General features: G+C 38.8%; 1 protein-coding gene across 4 annotated transcripts in view; it reads left to right on the top strand.

Moving 5' to 3' along the window:
- CDIN1 (CDAN1 interacting nuclease 1) overlaps positions 1-19,989 on the top strand; it is a 232,919-nt gene that overhangs the window by 21,929 nt on the left and 191,001 nt on the right. Inside the window, exon 1 of one of the 4 annotated variants that reach the window (XM_040226983.1) lies at positions 2,365-2,386. The exons of the other annotated variants lie outside the window; for them this stretch is intronic. The gene's annotated coding sequence lies outside the window, so the exon portion shown is untranslated. Of the gene's footprint in view, positions 1-2,364; positions 2,387-19,989 lie in introns of those variants that run through there. 4 annotated transcript variants of the gene reach the window in all.

Raw genomic sequence — 19,989 nt, 5'->3', positions numbered from 1 at the left:
CCTGTTTAAGTGTCCTACCCCTGAGAACAATATAACTGAGACTGAAAGGGGGTTTTTGTGTGAAACTGCAGTGGCTGGAATCAGAGACCTGTAATTGGAGATTTGGTGTTTTTCACTTTCTATTCCCTCTTTTCTTTTCTTAGTCCTCACCATGAAGCTCCTGTGATTCAGGTGGAGATGAATATGATCCTTCCCCGCCTAGATCTTGTGAAATAGGTGCCTTCATGATTTTTGGCATGCTCTTCCTGCAGAACTGGATCTCCTGAAGTGATCTGCCCCCTGCATTTAAACCTCAGTGAACTTTCTCTTTATGGGATTTACAGCTGGGCGGCTATAGGATATTCACCCCATGGGCTGCCTGTGTGGTTTCTGGGGGGCTCCTTTCAATGTTGCCATAATGTCTCAAATAGTATGGCAATTTCCAAAGCAGACAGCCTTCAACTTTCTGTTCAGGTTAATCAGATGCTTTATCCACACTGTCTCCATTAGGCCTTTGGTTTGGGCTTTCTGTGCGACTTTTAACCCTCTGTGTAAAATCCTCACGTCTTGGCCTGGAACGTGACACCAGTGAACTTTACCACTGCAGAACTTCCGGCATCATATAAATAGAAGCACTACTGACTGGCTTTTCTAGACTTCTCTGTGTGAAAGCTCATCGTGACCATTCATTACCCATAGCACCACTGAAACATTCATTCAGTCATACACCAAAACACTCAGCCTGTTACTGATTTGCAGTTCTCAAATCTATACTCTGTTCATGGGGGTAAAGCCCTTGTTCCTAGTTGAGATTTAAAAAGACATGAAAAATTTTGTTACATTGATGAGAATTATAGTATAATAACAAGAGAGAGCACTATGAATTTCATATACTATTAATTCTTTTTTTCTTTATGGCTTCACTGTGTAACTTGTGGGATCTTTGTTCCCAAACCAAGGATTGAACCCTGCCCTTGGCAGTGAAAGAGCAGAGTCCTAATCACTGGACCACCAGGGAATTCCCCACACTGTTAATTCTTAACTGTGTGTACTCATGAATGTTTCATTGCGCTGTGGTGGAAGGTGTTGGTCGTTTTGGTGGGTGGTGTCCCTCAGTTCAGTTCAGTCGCTCAGTCATGTCTGACTCTTTGCGCCCCCTTGAATTGCAGCACGCCAGGCCTCCCCGTCCATCACCAACTCCTGGAGTTCACTCAAACTCAAGTCCATCAAGTCGGTGATGCCATCCAGCCATCTCATCCTCTGTCGTCCCCTTCTCCTCCTGCCCCCAATCCCTCCCAGCATCAGGGTCTTTTCCAGTGAGTCAGCGCTTCCCATGAGGTGGCCAAAGTACTGGAGTTTCAGCTTCAGCATCATTCCTTCCAAAGAACCACCCAGGACTGATCTTTAGAATGGACTGGTTGGATCTCCTTGCAGTCCAAGGGACTCTCAAGATCTTGTCTTCTCCAACACCACAGTTCAAAAGCATCAATTCTTTGGCGCTCAGCTTTCTTCACAATCCAACTCTCACATCCATACATGACCACAGGAAAAACCATAGCCTTGACTAGTCGGACCTTTGTTGGCAAAGTAATGTCTCTGCTTTTTAATATGCTGGTTGGTCATAACTTTCCTTCCAAGGAGTAAGCATCTTTTAATTTCATGGCCGCAGTCACCATCTGCAGTGATTTTGGAGCCCAAAAAAATAAAGTCTGACACTGTTCCCTCAGTACTGGCCAAATTGTTAGCCCCTCTGTTTTGTACTTCAGTCAACTCTTCTAGTGTTTACACATAACTAAACTTTCCTTCCTCATGTATTGCAACTATGAAATCATGAGTCATTTAAAAAAGAAAGTACTAGGATAAATGTGTTTCCTACTGGACACACATTCTAATGATAGCCGAGATGTTTTGGGGACTCTTTGTTAAAAGTATTTTTAGAGCACATAACACTGTCTTTTAAATATCTCCAGTGGTGACAAACTGTGGTACTTTGCGAATGAATCTGGTGTCCAGAGACAGGCAAACATCATTAGATTTGAAAAATAATGGAGCTAATGCTACAAAACAATCATAAAGTCTGGATATATCACTATTTTGCCATGTTTTATAATTCAGTAACAGCCTTTTACTGTATATTTGTCTGTGTTTCTAGATGTGATGGCCCTCCAGTATTTTGATAAGATGTAAGATGTGACTGTGAGGCTGGCTTTCTTGTATAGCCTGTGAAGTTGTTCTGAGGTGATTTCCACATACAAGTTCTGTTTTGAGTAAAGGCAGCATCATTGGCAGTGAGTGTACAGCCTCTACTCCTTCTTTGGGATGATTACTTTGGCCAAAAATAGTTTGATTAATTTGTCCTTGTCTGCTCACTGAAAAATTTCATTCTGTTGCTTTATCCCCATACTGGGTAAGTATGTAGACTCTTCTTTAAGCCCCCTACTCCTGCCCCCGCCAAACCCCCCACCCTTCCTGAGTTCCTCCAAGTCAGTATTCAGAGCTAAAATACATTTCCTCCCCATCATTTCTATTACCCATTTCTCTGGTGGTGGTGAATAAGTGATGAAATTGCTGAAAGGCACACGTCTTAAGGGAGGAGGAAAAGTGAAGCCTTAGGTATCAGCCAGTTTTTGAATACCATAGAGGTAGCTCCGTATGTGATTTTTAGTTAATTAAAATTTTTTCTGTTTAGAAAGGAAGACTACAGTAGTTACAGAATTTTATCCTGCAGCTTAAGAAGCATTTTCATAAAACTTTTTCCTTTTTCTGATGGCAGTTGTAGAGGAGGATGGAATTACTTGTTTAGGCCTCTAGTTGGGATAGAGTTTGAAGTAGAATGAAATTCTTCCTTTATTTTTATTTGCTTCCTGTGTTTGGTGTGGACTTTTTGTTTGTTGAAGAATTGCATTTAATTCAGAGTAACAATATGAGGTCTTTTTCCCCTGTTATATCACTGAAACTCATGCTTTATCTCAAAATAAATTTAAGAGCTCAAACTCTTCATTCCTCTGAAAGGAAATTACACCCACAGTAGAGTTGGAAGGATCAGTATAAAAGGCTGAGTAAAGTCGGGAGACAGAGCTCTGCAAAAAGTTATTGTCTTTTGCACAGTTTGTAATGGGAGGAAATAGGTTAAATTCTTGAAAAGCCACATTTCTGAGACATCTTTCTTGGTTTGGTGAGAACTGATTGAATATTTTTTGTTCATGTTTAAATTAAAGAGGGTTTTGAGTAGCTAAGTGTAGTTACACGTTATTTGATGTTCAGTAATTATGTATCTGGTTTTAAAGCTGTTTCAACAGAATATTATTACAAGTTTCTATAGCAGACAGGTTATTAAAACCTTGAGAATATTGCGGATTCAAACAACTGGTTAGGATGTAATCTGAAACTTAGGCAGTAGGTAGCTTTCCTTGTACATCAGTGACTGGTTCCACCCTGAAGAGGGTGGTTACACACCGCTCTGCGCGCTTGACACTTGCAAATGCTAAATACAGTAGCAGCATGAGGTCTCTGTCATTAAGAGTAATTTATGTAATGAAAGCCACCTGGCTGTTTTTTATAATTAATTGCTTGTAAATAACAAATTTAAATATAATTTATAGTTTTCTAAATTTGATTACTATATAGACCCAATAGCAAACCTAAAAGAATTGGCAATTCCATCATTTAGTTCAATGACTTTTAAAGGATATATTAGAAGTGATACACACACACGTCTCCTTTCAGGAAATTATTTTTACTCGGAAATGTATGTGTTTGTTGTAAAGTAAATATCAGGTGAAAATATTTTTGGAGGTGAATGGTAAAAATGTAATCTAGCACCTTGCTAGCTTTACTTGAGTTGGAATGCTAATTTGGAAATAGCCTGATTTAACTTTTATATTATTTCAGTCAGCTTTTTAAAATTATTTGTGCACAGAATTTAATATACATAGAAGAAAATGTACCTTCTTAACAATAATGAAGTACAACGAAATTCTTTTCAAGAAATGCTTACCCCTTATTTTGTAAAATTCCAATTATGTTTTGAAAAGCATTTATATATGAGGGAAAGACTTAAATATATGTATATATGTTATATACCATGGTGATAATAAGACTCTTTGCGACCCCATGAATCGCAGCACGCCAGGCCTCCCTGTCCATCACCAACTCCCGCAGTTCACTCAGACTCACGTCCATTGAGTCCATGATGCCATCCAGCCATCTCATCCTCTGTCGTCCCCTTCTCCTCCTGCCCCCAATCCCTCCCAGCATCAGAGTCTTTTCCAATGAGTCAACTCTTCACATGAGGTGGCCAAAGTACTGGAGTTTCAGCTTCAGCGTCATTCCTCCCAAAGAAATCCCTGGGTTGATCTTCAGAGTGGACTGGTTGGATCTCCTTGCAGTCCAAGGGACTCTCAAGAGTCTTCTCCAACACCACAGTTCAAAAGCATCAATTCTTCGGTGCTCGGCCTTCTTCACAGTCCAACTTTCACATCCATACATGACCACAGGAAAAACCATAGCCTTGACTAGACGGACCTTTGTTGGCACTGAACTGAACTGAACTGAACTGAATAAGAGACTTTGCCTAAACAATTTACTAAGCATACTATCATTCATTTAAGAAGGCTTTACAGTGTTTCTTTAATGTGGCCACATATATCAGCTACCAGAGAATCATTTTTTTGTGATGTAGTGGAAAATACTAATGATTGAGATGGCTTGAGGGAAAGGGGGACTTTAGAACCCTGTCTTCTATACTTCCGTTTCATTAAGAAAGAGATGGAAGAAGGAAGGGAGGAACGAAGAACTGAGTTTATGGATTTAGGAATTGCTTCAACCGCTTTTTACCAACAGTTACATCAGATTTTCACAAACTTTATGAATCTGGTTGTTAAGTTAATGTCTCTTTTCTGAAATAGATTTTCACTGAAAGCTATATTCTTTAAATATCTATATTGTTATTTTGCACTATAGTGGTGAAGTTACTATCATTGGCAGTTTATGAAATGTGAGAATGCTTTCATAAACGATTGATAAATTACAGGAGAACTTGCTGTTTTGAGCTATGACCTTTATAAAAATAGAGTTTTCCTTCATATGTGACCAGTGGCATTTTTCCTTCACCATGATTTACTGAAGTATAAATAACCCTATTTTAGCTAGTTGAACTTCTAAAACATTTTTTTGAAATTCTCTTTGTTCTTTTGTAGAAACTCAAGTAGCTTGTGAAAAACCTAGTTCTGTTAAATAGCAAAATTACACTGTGACTGCTTATAGATTGAGAGTCATGGCAGTGGGTGGTGCCTGTGCTAGCTGGAATCGCCTATAAAGAATAAAGATCACAGCTTCTGCTTGTGGTCAGGCTGTGACCACCATCCATCACCTCAACAGCAGACATCAGGCTTGCTCACTGCTTGGTTTCTGAGGTCTGATAATCCCTCAAGAATTTAGAATGTTGTTGACGGTCCCCATTTACATCACTGAAGAAAGAAGCGTTGCAACAGGTGCAGCTGTATAGTAATTGTAGGGTGTGCTTAATCTGTCCAGAAGGTAGAGTGACTCCAAATTTGGTATCTTAAAGAGTGGAGTGACCTTTTAAAGGCTGAGGATGAGAATTGCCAACAATTGCAACAAGCTAATTATACCCACAAGGAGTTGTGAAGTGCTTTTAAGTTTTCCTGTACACCTAGAAGTTCAAGGAATGGCTTGAAGTCATTAACATATGACAGATCCACTCCCTTTTCAAGGGCTCCTGTGATAAGTTTTGATTGTAGAAGTGGAAATTTGACCTGTAGCTTATCACTTGCTTCATTAGCTTGCTTCAGGACAAGGACTTTTTTTTTTCTTTTTGACATGACTGTTATCTTACCCTTGTTTCAGAATTCCACCCACTTCCTTGTCTCTGATGATAGTAAGTCACAGCAGATAACCTTGATGCTGGATTTTCCAAACCATATTGTGCCTTCTGCAGTCCTTGTGTATTTTATATGTAAATATATAGAACATTGATATGCTTCACACATCATATATTTTAAATAGTGTACTAATAACTGCACTTTATTTGAGTATGATATTTCAGAGGTTTGGATTGCATTACTTCAGAGATTCTGGCTTTATTCTTCAGAGAAAGATACCCTTTTTGGCTTATAAAGGAGACAGAAAGTCTGACTTCTGCATTTCCACAAAGTGACTGCTTTTTGAAGTTGGTGAGAATAGGGAAAAGAAGTTGTTTTATGCTGGAGAACTCTGTACACCTGGAGGAAAGCGTGCTTCCCAAAGAATGAGCGGGCAGTAGAGGTTTCCCCCATGAGATATGGAGATGGAGCACTCAGGGGCCCCATTCTGTAAGCCTGTGACTGCAGCACTTAAATGAAATTGCTTTTGAGTATCTGGTTGGAAAATCATTCAAAATAAGCCATACAGGATTAAGGTTAAAAAGCTTCTGAATAATACCAGTCTTGAGTAATCTAATTCCCTTTCACAGTATCTCTCTATCTACCTGCTCATGGTGCTTGTTTCAATTCCTAATAAACACTATACTGAAACTTTATTTTAGAATATTTTCTGTTAAATTAAAAAAATCTGTTTACAGAAGTTCATTATTCCCTTAACTTCTAAGGATTATTTGCAGATTTTATATTCCCAACAGGCATAATCATATTTAACTGTGTACCTGTCAAGTACCAGCAAGCTCTTTTTGTACAATTAGGGGGTGGTTCATTTACTGTAAGTATGGTTGCCACCTGTCTAGGGATTAATCCAAACAGGTTGGAAGTCACAGAGAGACTTTTGACCTTGCGTTTAAAGCAGTAGGGATTGATTTCTTAACTCTCTGCTGCGATTGGTGGCATTTTCTGGGTTAATCAATGGTAATGGTGACAACAGCTTTTTTGTTGGTCCCTGTGTTCACTCAGTTCTAGGTATCACTGGAAACCTGTGAACAACGGGTGTAATGGTGTGTGCATGCTCAGTTGTATCAGACTCTTTGAGACTCCATGGACTATATAGCCGGCCAGGTTTCTCTGTCCATGGGATTTTCCAGGCAGGAATCCTGGAGTGGGTTGCCATTCCCTTCTCCAGGGGTGTAATGGTGCTTGGTACCCACTGAAGATGAGCCTGAAGGATCTTGTGCATATTCCATTGTTTCCACTATTACCTTATTGAGTTGTCAGTTGGATGGGAAGTGGCACCCCTAATTGAGGATAGATAGCTTAAGGGCCCAGATTGTGTTCATGGAAATGTTACCATCTTCTCTGGTGTCTCAGGGAAGTGAACCATGAAGAACATTGGTCAAATAGTTCACAGAAGAATTTGAGGGCATAATTTTACAGTGTTTAACATAAGCTATGGGAAAATAAAGTAAAGAGCATATTTTGCTTAAAATTTTTACAATATAGAATATAGGATCAAATACCTTACTTCCTGTGGCTTAATGTATATGTGGCTCTGTTCCATCTGGGGGCTTGGTCTCATTGGAGACATGGGTCCATGATCATGACCTCTTCTTTGAGATTGATCTACTTTTCTTTTTCCTTCTTTTTCTTTGCTTTCTTTCCCTCTTCTATTTACTTTATAATTTGAAATTAAATAATTTTATGTTATATAAATACTGATTTTTTCATTGTAATTTTTCTTGAGATATAAAATTCACATACATAACACTCCTTTAAAGTGTACAATTCAGTGGTTTAGAAATTAGTTTATTCACAGTGTTGTGCGACCATCACCATTATCAAAGTCCAGAACATTTCATCACCCCCAAAAGAACCTGGATACCCGTTAACAATCATTCTTCATTTCTACTTTTGCTCACCCTAGCCCTAGGCAACCACTGTTTTACTCTCTGTCTCTATAGATTTACCTTTCTGAACACTTTATTTAAGTGGTATAGAATATGACTGGCTTCTTTAACTTAGCATAATGTTTTGAGATTCATTCTTGTTATTGCTTTCTTTATTGCTGAATAATCCATTGTGTGACTATACCGCATTCTGTTTATCCATTCATCAGTTTGTGAATATTTGGTCATTTCTGCTCTTTAACTATTATGAATATGTAACATTTCTATGAACATTTGTGTGTTAGTTTCCTGTTATCATATGTTTTTTATTTCCTTTGGGTAGAGACCTAGGAGTAAAATTTCTGGGTAATATGATTTCACATTTTGAGGAATTATCATACTGTTTTCCAGTGTGTCTGCACCATTTTATATTCCCACCAGCAACGTATGAGGTTCCAGTTTCTCAACATATTTGCCAACACTTGTGTATTGTCTGTCTTTTTTATTATAGCCATCCTTCTGGATATGAAGTGGTATCTTCTTATGGTTTTGATTTCCATTTCCTCTGGGCCTAATGATGTTGAGAATCTTTTCCTGTGCTTATTGGTTATTTGTATATATATTTTCTTTGGAATACTGTCTGTTCACGTTCTTGCCCTCTTAGGCTGTCTTTTTATTATTACTGAGTTGTAAGAGTACTGTGTATTCTTGACACAAGTCCCTTATTAGATATATATGATCTGCAAGTATTTTCTCCTAGTTTTTTAGTTTCTTGATGGTAAGTTTGACTTATTCTTTTAAAAGGATCTTATTTCCAGAAGGAGAGTATAGAAAATCAATGTGACAATATCTGTAACCTTCTTGTAAAGAAAATATTCTTGTTCTTTCATGAATTTCTTTCTGTTTGATAAAACATACTGTTTTGGTGAAAGGTATTTTTCTTCAGATAATATATTAAATTGAAAAAAAAAATTGGCAAGCCATCTCTTGAATACAGCTTAAAAAGTTAGATGTATTTTAATATTTCCCTCTGCCTTTTAAAATTATGAACATAAACTTGATCGTATCATCTAAAATTAAGTGGTATTCTGATATGAGCTATGTTAGTAAATGCTAAAAGATAAAAAATTGTGCAACTCAGTAAAAGTATAATTTTTAAAAATAACTATAAAGAATCTGGCCCTATCAACTTGAAAAAACTTGAACTGAGTTCCATTGCTTTTAAAAATGCAATTATAGTCAGGTATGGTTTATGAAATGTGTTGTTTAAGGTAAACATGGCAAAGAGTCCGTCACCTTCCCCAGGCTGCTAGATCCAGGCCTGCAGATCTAAGACAGGACTGGAGATCTGGCCTCCAAAGCCAGTTTTGCAGCTCTCTTGTCAGATAGCATGGGCTTCCCTTGTGGCTCAGAGGATAAAGTGTCTGCCTGCATACAGGAGACCTGGATTCGATCCCCTGGAGAAGGAAATGGCAACCCACTCCAATATTCTTGCCTGGAGAATCCCATGGACAGAGGAGCCTGGCAGACCACAGTCCATGGGGTCACAGAGTCGGACACAACTGAGTGACTTCACTTTCACTTTGTCAGATAGCATGGCCTTGGGCAAGTCACTGAACTCTCTGGAAACTCTTGTTTGTCAGTGTGAATAGCAGGAGTTCCTCTTCTTTGCACAGAGATGCTGTGAAGATAAATGAAGGCTGTGTAAAAGCTCTTAAGAGAGGTGCAGGGCCCTGCCAGTCCATAAGCTGGTGATTTTGTAAAGCTGTGAAAGGAAATTTCTGACAATCTCTGGGAGAGAAACTAAATGAGAACCTCTCCCTTGTCCAGGTCTCTGTGTGACTATGCTACTAGCTCTTAACTTTTCTGAGCAGGGCACGCACCCTAAAACTATTCTGGCTGAATGTTATCTCAGGGGTCCTAAAGAGTGAATGAATTGTCCAAGTCCTTTACAAGCAACATCTAGGCAACCATTTAAACCATAATCTGAGAAATTTTCAATCAGTAAGCAGGTATTTGCATTAAAGACAAAACAGATGACAGCCTCATCAAAGCACAAAGATAACTGCAAGTTGAAATGACATTTGACTAAAACAAGGGGCCTGTAAGAAAGCAGCTTGGAATTGTAGTCTTGGAAGAAGCAGCTAATTGCTTGCTCCTCTTGTCACTTTGCTTCTTTTAAGTGACTTAAGCAAGGTAAACTCTGAAATTGTATCTTTATAAATCTTTTCATTTGTGTAATGTGAAAATTATAAATGTGTGATTATCTAGCTTTTTTATCCAGTCTCATCTATATAATGTATCGCCTTTTTGGACAGTTAATGAGCTTTTGTGCTGTTCATACTGGGAAATAAGTAAGTTTCTTTCACGTCTCCTTTGCCACACCTTCTTTGATTTGGATTGGTGTGTATATAACTGTGTGTGTGTATTTATTTTTACTTTTTGTATAAGGATAATATGAATATATGAAGTCTAGTTGTCAGCTGAATTCTGTTTTGCATATACTAAGACACCTGTTCTCTTCAGTGGGTACCATCTCAAGAAAATTAAGTGTCTACGGAATTGGTGACCTGTTTTTAAGAGAACTTGTAAAATCTTTCTAAATGAAAAATTATTACAGTTGTATCTAATATTGGCAATTTTCCTCTGTCTGCTTTTAGAACTTATTAGCCAACCAGGTCAGACATTATTAAAGTTCAAGTGATCCAGTGGGAAAAGTAATGATTTTTTGCTACTATGCATTTTAAATGTCGCCATTTCATGTGTTCCAGCATCATCTGTTCTCACATGCTACTAAAAACTTATGAAAGTTTTAGACCAAATTCAGGGTCAAGGTTAGAAGAGTGATGATACTTCTGACTCATTCTCTTGGAATTATGTCACCCAAATTATCTGCATACCATTTTGTGCCAGGGTACATTTTATCAAGTCATTTGAAAGAGCTTAGTATAAGAAGAATTTTTTTTTTTGGTCTTTTCACTTCTTAGAAACTTACTGTACTCACTGAACACAGTAGGTATATGCTGTACTGAAACAGTAGGGCGTTCTTTATTTCTGAAAGTAACTGTTTTTTGCTTAGCAAAAACTTGGGGAGGCAGAGTCTTATGCAACATTCTTTTTGAGAGTCCACTCTTCAGCACATGGAGTGTGTTAACAAACAGATGCTTGATAAATATTTGTTGAATTACTGAATACATAAACTGAACACTTACTAAGAGTGGCTTCTAAATGTGTAGTTACTTAACATACAAAATCAAGTACTGGATTTAGTGAAGTGAAGAGAGACTGAAAAGATTTGTAGAAAATCATTGTGGGTCAGTTGAATGGTTGGTATACCTCCTTCTCTTTTGAAATGAAATGAAACATTCATGTCTCATAAAACAAGTTGCTTTTTAATTTTTCCAGTATTATAATTATCTCAAATGAGAAGAGGGAGAAAAGTTTTGAGTTTTGAGAATCAAATACTTCATTCCTAAAGACAGTAAATGTTATATTAAGGAGATAGTATCTTGAACTGAAAACACTGGCGAGGGCTTTGTCCTTTATCAAATGAATAGCACATTTGAAAATCGGTGTTATTTCCAACTCTAGATACTGTTGCTTACCGATGGTGTTGGAGAACTGAAATCCATCATAATAATGACCGGAGAGCCCTCTCAAAGGAATAGCATATGCCCAAAGTTGAAAGTGGCTTGAATTTACTAAATAAGAGGAACATCAAGACAACTTTGAAGTGGGGAGTTAACTTTTAGCCACGTTGCATTGTTGATCATTACAGCAGCTTGGTTGATGATTGTCGAGTTCACTTGTAGAGTCCTGGGCTTGTGGCAGAAACTAGAGTCCCCAGTATCTGTTCTCTCCTTCTGCCATAGGGAGGGAGTCCTCCATTTTGACCAGGCATAAGGCTTCCCAGAACAGAGGCTCCCTCGCAGCTAGTGTGGCCGTGGCACTGAGTTCTGGCTGTTGTAGATTAAGTGCAGGCTGCATGAGGGTTTTCTGTGGAGCCTTCCTTGAGAGACAGCCTTTGCCACTTTTCTTCAGGGTCCCTTCTCCTACTTGCTGCCTAGAATTAGGAAGCTGCTATCTTAACTATGGGGGTAAGGCCTGCACCTTAGTCATGCCATCCAGAGTGTTGAGCTGGAAGGAGCCGTGGTCCCTGGGGCTTCCTGGGGTAGAATTGCTATGTTGGAAGAGACAAATCTGTGCCCTGTTCAATCCAAAGTTATTTTGGATTTTTTTTTATCCCTTGCAGCTGAACCTCAGCCCATCTGATGCAGATGTGAAAATGCTGAGTTTTCTCAGATTGAAATCCTGGGGTATAAGGTCAAGGTACAGGTAGATCAGACCATATTTCTCACCGTATTCAGAGCTATTTCAAAGTTCTTATTGCCTTGCAGATTGCTGGGAAGTCATATGGCTCTTCAGTAAGGTTACCCACCATCTCTCCTTTCCTGGTTGTGGATTTGGCCTGATTGAGTCAAGAGTCAAATTTGGCTTTCACAGATTTCTTGCAATGACTACCTCTTGGCATTGTCTACCCAGATGTTGTAAAGGTTAGGAGCTTGGTTAGGGTGAGGATACTGATTAGATAATGAACAGATCACTGCTCTTTTCAGGCATCCTTATTTGTTCATAGTCTAGCCATGAATGTTATTTCCCTGAGGTCATCCATCTCACTATTGTTATTTTTTTTTAATCTCACTATTTATTGATGTCTTTTAAAAATAATGGTTGGTTGTTATGAACTTTGTGATGTTGTGATCTTTTTATCAAAGTGACAACAAAGGCCAGATCATACTGGATGTTTCTCCTGTATTTAGTATGGCCAAAATTTCTAGGCTTTAAAAATTAATTACTCTCTTATTCTTCTTGTGAAGCTTAAAATCACTGGTTATAGGCACCGTAGTTATTGGAAACAAAAAGTCTTTCCTTTAGCAGTGCTCAGTCATGTGTTCACATGTCTTTTTTTTTTTGGCCACAGTGTGGGCATGTAGGAACATAGTTTCCTGACCAGTGACTGAACCCATGTCCTTTGCAAGGGAAATGTGGCATCTTACCCGCTGGACCACCACCACAAGGATATACCCAAATGCTGTCTTAATGAATATTTATTCTGTGTGTTTGTGAATTGCACTGGTTTCACATTTTCTCTTAAAATGAATGTGTGTGTCGGATATGGGCTGTGTGCATACTCAGGAATGGGAGGAGGAGAGTTACCCTTCATTTAAGTAATCATTTTAAAGCTGTTATGTACCAGAGCCTGTGGTAAATGTTGGTGTTATAAAGTTAAAAAATACAAAGATAAAAGGAACCCCTGCTGTAAATAATTCAGAGTGTAATGAAAAAAAAAAAAAAAGCAAACAAAGGAAGAATACTTTAAATTAAAATTCAACATGAGACTTATTTATGGGCTCACTAAATCCAGAAATCTGAAGGGTTTTGTGAACTCTTAGACCAAAGTAATTCTATTGAGAGCCCTTGAAACAGCAGTGCTGGTCTGCCAAGAACCAGTGAAAGATCCTTCTAAGAATATTTTTGAACACATAAAATTAAGATTTTTAAGAACATGGGCTTTCCAAGCTGTTTTGTTTGCTTTTTTGGTTTGCAGCCACATGTTTTTCCTCTGGTTTTCTTCCTGAGACATTCTATAATTGTCAGAATTCAGTCCAGTCCAGTTTTAATGTAGTCATTTTAGTAACTCAGAGTTATATTCCATATTTTCATTCCAAAAGAAATTCTGAAGGAGAACATTTAACTTTGTGGTGTTTCAACCGAGTCTAACATTGGATCAGTGAGCAAAGTACAGAGAAACCAGGAGAAAAGGATATTGAGTGTGTATACAGGAAACTGTAAATCACGATACAGACTTTTCCTTCATGTCATTATCTGGAAGGAAGATGCCATCTTTTAGCCAAGAGGATGAGAGCTGCATTTTAGACAAAGGTGGACAAGTGAGCAGGGAGGAGCTGAGTCTCAGGGATTTGGAGTTCTGGGATTGAGTTTAGATGGTCTCTATCCTTTAGGACCTAGAAGTGTCTATGTATATTTTGGATAACTTTTTTTAAGCCTGCGTTTTCTAATCTGTATACAGTAGTGTTAGTCTTATCCAGCTAATACTAAGTATTGAAAAAAAATTATTTAAAAATTAATTTTGTTGTCCTCTTATTTAGAGAGACAAATTCACTGATGTTAGTGTTTCAAAATTGTGGGAAGTGTGTTATTTCATAAAAGCATAATGTTTAGGGAAAGCTTTTGTTGGCTGACCCAAGTTCAGGGTCCCCTTGCCAACCCCCTACCATCAAGAGCTTTTAATAGAATTGCTTAGGTCTAAGAATTCATGATCGACTAAATGAAATCCTTCAATCCACTGGATTTAGTGAGACCATAAATTAGCCTCATGGTGAATGTATCTTTCTTTCTCTTTTTTCACTGGACACAATTCACTGAAATGATGACTACCCTATAAGTGGTTAGAATTTTATGTGTGGGAAACTCGAAGAGGAAAACTTTTTAAAGTAAGGTGTCTGTTTCTTTCACCATAGTGTTACCTGCATTGGATTCTTTTCAGCGTGCTTATGCTTGAAAATAGATTTCAGTGTATGTTCCTTGATATCTGGACCTCAGAGCTGAAAGAGTTTATATTCAGAATAAATTTTCCAGCACTTTTACTGTCACTTGTAGGGCAAAGCTGGGTGTGGTCCAGTTTACTTCGATGGAGTGAAGCAGGCTTGCCAGGACAGCTGGAGCTAATGGGTCTGCCTGTGGGTTTCCCTCTCTCCCTGTTAACTGGTAGAACAGGTTGAGAGGAAGCCAAGGTAGGTATCTTGTGGGTGGACCAGTGTGGAGCAGAGAGGCCCCTGTGGGGTCCTGTCTTGAATCACCTTGAGGTTTGTATCAGCGAAGACGGCCTCCTGGCTCCCTCTGATCTGGAGAAGGAGTGCAAGCCTCGAGAGGTCGTTATGACACTGAAAAGAGAATATAAGTGTCTTATATCAAAATCAAGCTTTTCTATTAAAATATTGGGACACACAGTTCTTTGGGGCTGCTGATACACTGGGCACATTAAATTTCGGGAAAATCTCATACAGTAATACAACAGAAGCTACAGTTCTGTAGAATAAGAATAAGGTGCTATTGTGTTTTCTGGTTTGGTAGTGTTTTTTGAGAATACACATGAAACCCAGTCACATTTTTAGGGATATTGTTTATATCTCAAGGAAAAGGTATATTTTTCCCCTCTGAATTTTTATCTTACATAAATAACAGTAAAACCAGGGTGGGGAAAGGAGTAAAGAAATTACCTGTAACCCCAAACTTTCACATTTTTTTTTTATAGTTATGTCTTCATTTATAGGCCTTGGACATATGCTTACTTAAATCTGTGCTTATAAACACAGTGTAAATATAACTTCAAATTATGGCTAAAACTGTATTCATATATAGCCAGGAGGAACATGTGAACTTTGCTGGTGATGAATTCAGATCTGGCAGTTGTGAAGAAGTGGAAACCTTTTGTGTTTAGGACCCAGCCTTCTGGCCAGTGTTGTAGTAGGACTGACCAGTTGTTGGAGGCCCCACTGGTGGAACTCTCAGCGCTGTGGGCAGGAGCATGGGGGCGGCTGTGCTGACTGACAAAAGCTCTTCTGCCGAGTGGCATTATTCTTGATTAGGAGGACTCTGAGCCTGACTTTCTGATCCTGCAAGTGATTCCATGAGCTGTCTAAAAGTCTTTAGTAACTCCCCTTTTCTGCTGAAACTAGATTGTGTGTGACCAAGAATCTTGTCAAGGCTGTATATTGTCACCCTGCTTATTTAACTTTTGTGCAGAGTACATCATGAGAAACGCTGGACTGGAAGAGCACAAGCTTGAATCAAGATTGCCGGGGGAAATATCAATAACCTCAGATATGCAGATGACACCACTCTTATGGCAGAAAGTGAAGAGGAGCTAAACAGCCTCTTGATGAAAGTGAAAGAGGAGAGTGAAAAAGTTGGCTTAAAACTCAACATTCAGAAAATGATCATGGCATCTGGTCTCATCACTTCATGGGAAAGATGGGGAAACAGTGGAAACAGTGTTAGACTTTATTTTGGGGGGCTCCAAAATCACTGCAGATGGTGACTGCAGCCATGAAATTAAAAGACACTTACTCCTTGGAAGAAAAGTTATGACCAACCTAGATAGCATATTCAAAAGCAGAGACATTACTTTGCCGACTAAGGTCTGTCTAGTCAAGGCTATGGTTTTTCCAGTGGTCATGTATGGATGTGAGAGTTGGACTTTGAAGAAGGCTGAGCGCTGAAGAATTGATGCTTTTGAAGTGTGGTGTTGGAGAAGACTCTTGAGAGTCCCTTGGACTGCAAGGAGATCCAGCCAGTCCACTCTGAAGGAGATCAACCCTGCAATTTCTTTGGAGGGAATAATGCTGAAGCTGAAACACCAGTACTTTGGCCACCTCATGGGAAGAGTTGACTCATTGGAAAAATCTCTGATGCTGGGAGGGATTGGGGGCAGGAGGAGAAGGGGATGACAGAGGATGAGATGGCTGGATGGCATCACTGATTTGATGGATGTGGGTCTGAGTGAACTCCGGGAGCTGGTGATGGACAGGGAGGCCTGGCGTGCTGCAATTCATGGGGTCGCAAAGAGTCGGACACGACTGAGCGACTGAACTGAACTGAGGAATCTTGTGATATTGAAATGCTGTACTTTATCATTTGGATGCTGTATTAAGAACCCAGAGTTTGAGGGCAAACTATGTTCACATGCTGGCTGTGTTAATTTGGATAAGATACTTCTCCAGTCCCCTCAGTTTCTCAAATATTGTTGTTTAGTTGCTAAATTATGTCTTGACTCTTTACGACCCCATGGACTGTAGCCACCAGACTCCTCTGTCCATGGGATTTTCTAGGCAAGATTACTGGAGCGGGTTGCCACTTCCTTCTCCAGGGGATCTTCCCAACCCAGGGATTGAACCTGAGTCTCCTGTATTGGTAGGTGGATTCTTCTTCATCACTGAGCCACCAGGGAAGCTCTTTCCCAAATACTACTAGTACTTTTATTATTATAGTAATGATAATTCAATAAACTGGTGTGGTACCTGAGAAGCTGTCCACCAGTGTTGCTATCTTTGTCACTGGCATCACCACGATTAGTGGTGTTTGTTGAGTGCCAACTTTTAATTAGACTGATAGAGTTCAACAGAAGTGGGGAAAAGTCATGAATCGGATATTCTGGCGAAAGTTAGAATGTAACAGAGCATAACCGTGTTGTGTATGTCTTAGTAACTGAGCTCCATCTCTGCTCCTCTGCTTGTTTTTCAGTTGCTCAGTCATGTCTGACTCTTTGCGACCCCATGGACTGCTGCACGCCAGGCTTCCCTGTTCTTCTCCATCTCCTGGAGCTTGCTCAAACTCATGTCCATTGAGTCAGCTCCTCCTCTGGTTTCTCTTAAAACATGGGAAGAAGTAGGGAAGGCATTTGCAGCCATTTAAGGTTGGTTTTATTGGAGTGAATGACATTAAGTACTGAGATTAACTGCCAAAAGAATTTGATTGTGAATTAAAAATAAAAGGCTTGTGGTAAGAGTTAAAATTTTGCATTTAATAAGAGAAGGGTTTAATGCATTTTAAGGCATTCCATTTATTGTTTTAATATTCCCAGCATTTATTATTAATGTGGGGTGGTTCTAGAATAATTATAGCCCATATCATGATGATGATGTTTTTAGAGAAGGTTGAAAATCTACAGTTTTTTTCAAACTAATGTAGTAGGGAGAATATAGCTTCTAAAGCTTAGAATAGTTTGCTGATCTCATAGGAACACTACTGAGGCTATATAGAAGCATTAAGTCATTCAGGAAGTTACTTTTATGCCAATTCCTGCATTTCCTTGTTAAATTCTTAAATGCAAAGCATCAGTTTGGTAATTGGGGGTTGGGAATATGGGATAAAAGACAGAGAAAGGGTATGAGGCTATTAATACTATTGTGTTAATAAAAGCAAAAATTTATTTGGGAAGAAAGTGGTAAAGATGATAGTTCAATCTTTATAGATGATAATCATTATAAAGTTAATCTAGTCAGTTAAAGATCTCTGTGACCTATTAAGAAAAATTAGGAGAGCAGGATATATATTTTTATATAGGAAAAAAAAGGATAAGCAAATGTTTAAATGGTTTTAAACAATATTCTAAACTTTTTACCTTGTGAAAAGGTTACAAAAGCAATTGTGTTTCTTAGACATAGATAAGTAACATTTTGGTCACAGAATTAAATTAGCCTCTAAATGTTCGTTCATTTACTTGTGATGATGAGTTGGCAAAGTGACTTGGTATTCTAGCAGGATTTCATAAACTGAGAAATTTCCTGAGAAAAGAGATCCATTCAAAGCATTAGCATTTTCTGTATAAACAAGACCAGAAAATATTTGAAATTCAAAGGGGAAAAAGTTGGGCAACATGAAGTAAAATTAGCTTGTTTCATAAAACTCAGTATAAGTAATAAGCTGATGTGGGGGCATTTTTAAAGGGGTGGGGATGTTTTTAGAAATCTATTTCCCAAGGAAGAGACTCAGAGTTAGGAAAGAACTCAGGAGAGCCTGACCCAGACCTAAAACAACTTGAAGAATTAGCTAGCTATCAGGGACTCTTGGAGAAGTGGGTGATCAATCATTAGCTCTCAAAGTGCAGCCTTATTGTGAAAGGACCTTGAATATCTACTTATTTTGGGCTGTCATAACAAAATACCATAGACTGAATGGATTAGACAGCAGACATTTATTTTCTCATAGTTCTGGAGAATGGAAGTTCAAGATCAGGGTGCCAGCCTGGCCGGGTACTGGTGAGGACTTTCTTTCTGGCTTGTGGTCGGCCACCTTCTCTGTGTCCTCACTTGACCTTTCCTTGACGCACGCTTTCAGACTGATCTCTCTTTTCCTTTTCTTCTTCTATGAGGGTCACTAGTCCCCTCATTGGAGAAGGCAATGGCACCCCACTCTAGTACTCTTGCCTGGAGAATCCCATGGACGGAGGAGCCTGGTGGGCTATAGTCCATGGGGTCACAGAGTCGGACACGACTGAGCGACTTCACTTCACTCCACCTAATCTAACCCTAATTACCTCTCAAAGGCCCCTTCTTCAAATCTCAAAGATCCCTTCTTCAAATACATGGTTATTTCTTACAGCAGTCATAGCTAACTAAAATGTTTTACTATGGTAGGATGTTTGGTAAATTTTTTTAAAAATTAAATTTATTTAGTTTTAAATGGAGGAATTGCTTCACAATATTGTGTTGGTTTCTGCTATACATCAACATGAATCAGCCATAGGAATACATATGTTACCTCCCTCCCACCTTCCACCCCATCCCACACCTCTAGGTTGTCACAGAGCACCAGTTTGAGCTCCCTGCCTGTCATACATCAAATTCTCTTTGGCTCTCTGTTTTATACATGATAATGTATATGTTTCGATGCTACCTTCCCAGTTCATCCCCTCCTCCTCTTCTTCTCCCACTGTGTTCACAAGCCTGTTCACTATGTCTGCATTTCCATTCCTGCCCTGCATATAGGTTCATCAGTACCATCTGTCTAGATTCCACATATATGCGTTAATATATGATGTTTGTTTTTCTCTTTCTGACTTACTTCACTCTGTATAATGGGCTCTAGGTTCATCTATCTCGTTAGAACTGACTCAAATGTTTTCTCATGGCTAAGTTATTGTGTTTATGTACTACAACTTCTGTATCCATTCATCTGTCAACAGACACCTAGGCTGCTTCCATGTCCTAGCTCTTGTAAATAGTGCTGCAGTGCACATTGGTGTACATGTGTCTTTTTCACTTATGGTTTCCTCAGGGTATATGCCCAGTAGTGGGATTGTTGGGACATATAGTAGTTTTATTCCTAGTTTTTAAAGGAATCTCTATACTGTTCTCCACAGTGGCTGTATCAATTTACCTTCCCACCAGCAGTGCAAGAGGGTTTCCTTTTCTGCCCATCCTCTCCAGAATTTGTAGATTTTTTGATAATGACCATTCTGATTGGGGTGAGGTGATACCTCATTGTAATTTTGATTTGCATTTCCCTAATAATGAGCTCTAATAAAGGTTGAACATCTTTTCATGTGTTTATCATCTGGATATCTTCTTAAATTTTAATTTTCAGTAAAGACTTCAGAGAGTGAAATTAATTCACTTGGTTTTGATAAGTAACTTTTAAGAAAGTTATCTAAAGGTTGG

The sequence above is a fragment of the Oryx dammah genome, unplaced genomic scaffold (genome assembly GCF_014754425.2).
Source record: "Oryx dammah isolate SB20612 unplaced genomic scaffold, SCBI_Odam_1.1 HiC_scaffold_26, whole genome shotgun sequence".
In the NCBI taxonomy this organism is placed as follows: Eukaryota; Metazoa; Chordata; class Mammalia; order Artiodactyla; family Bovidae; genus Oryx; species Oryx dammah.
The sequence above is the reverse complement of the archived record's forward strand: the minus strand, read 5'-3'. Positions and strand labels throughout refer to the sequence as shown.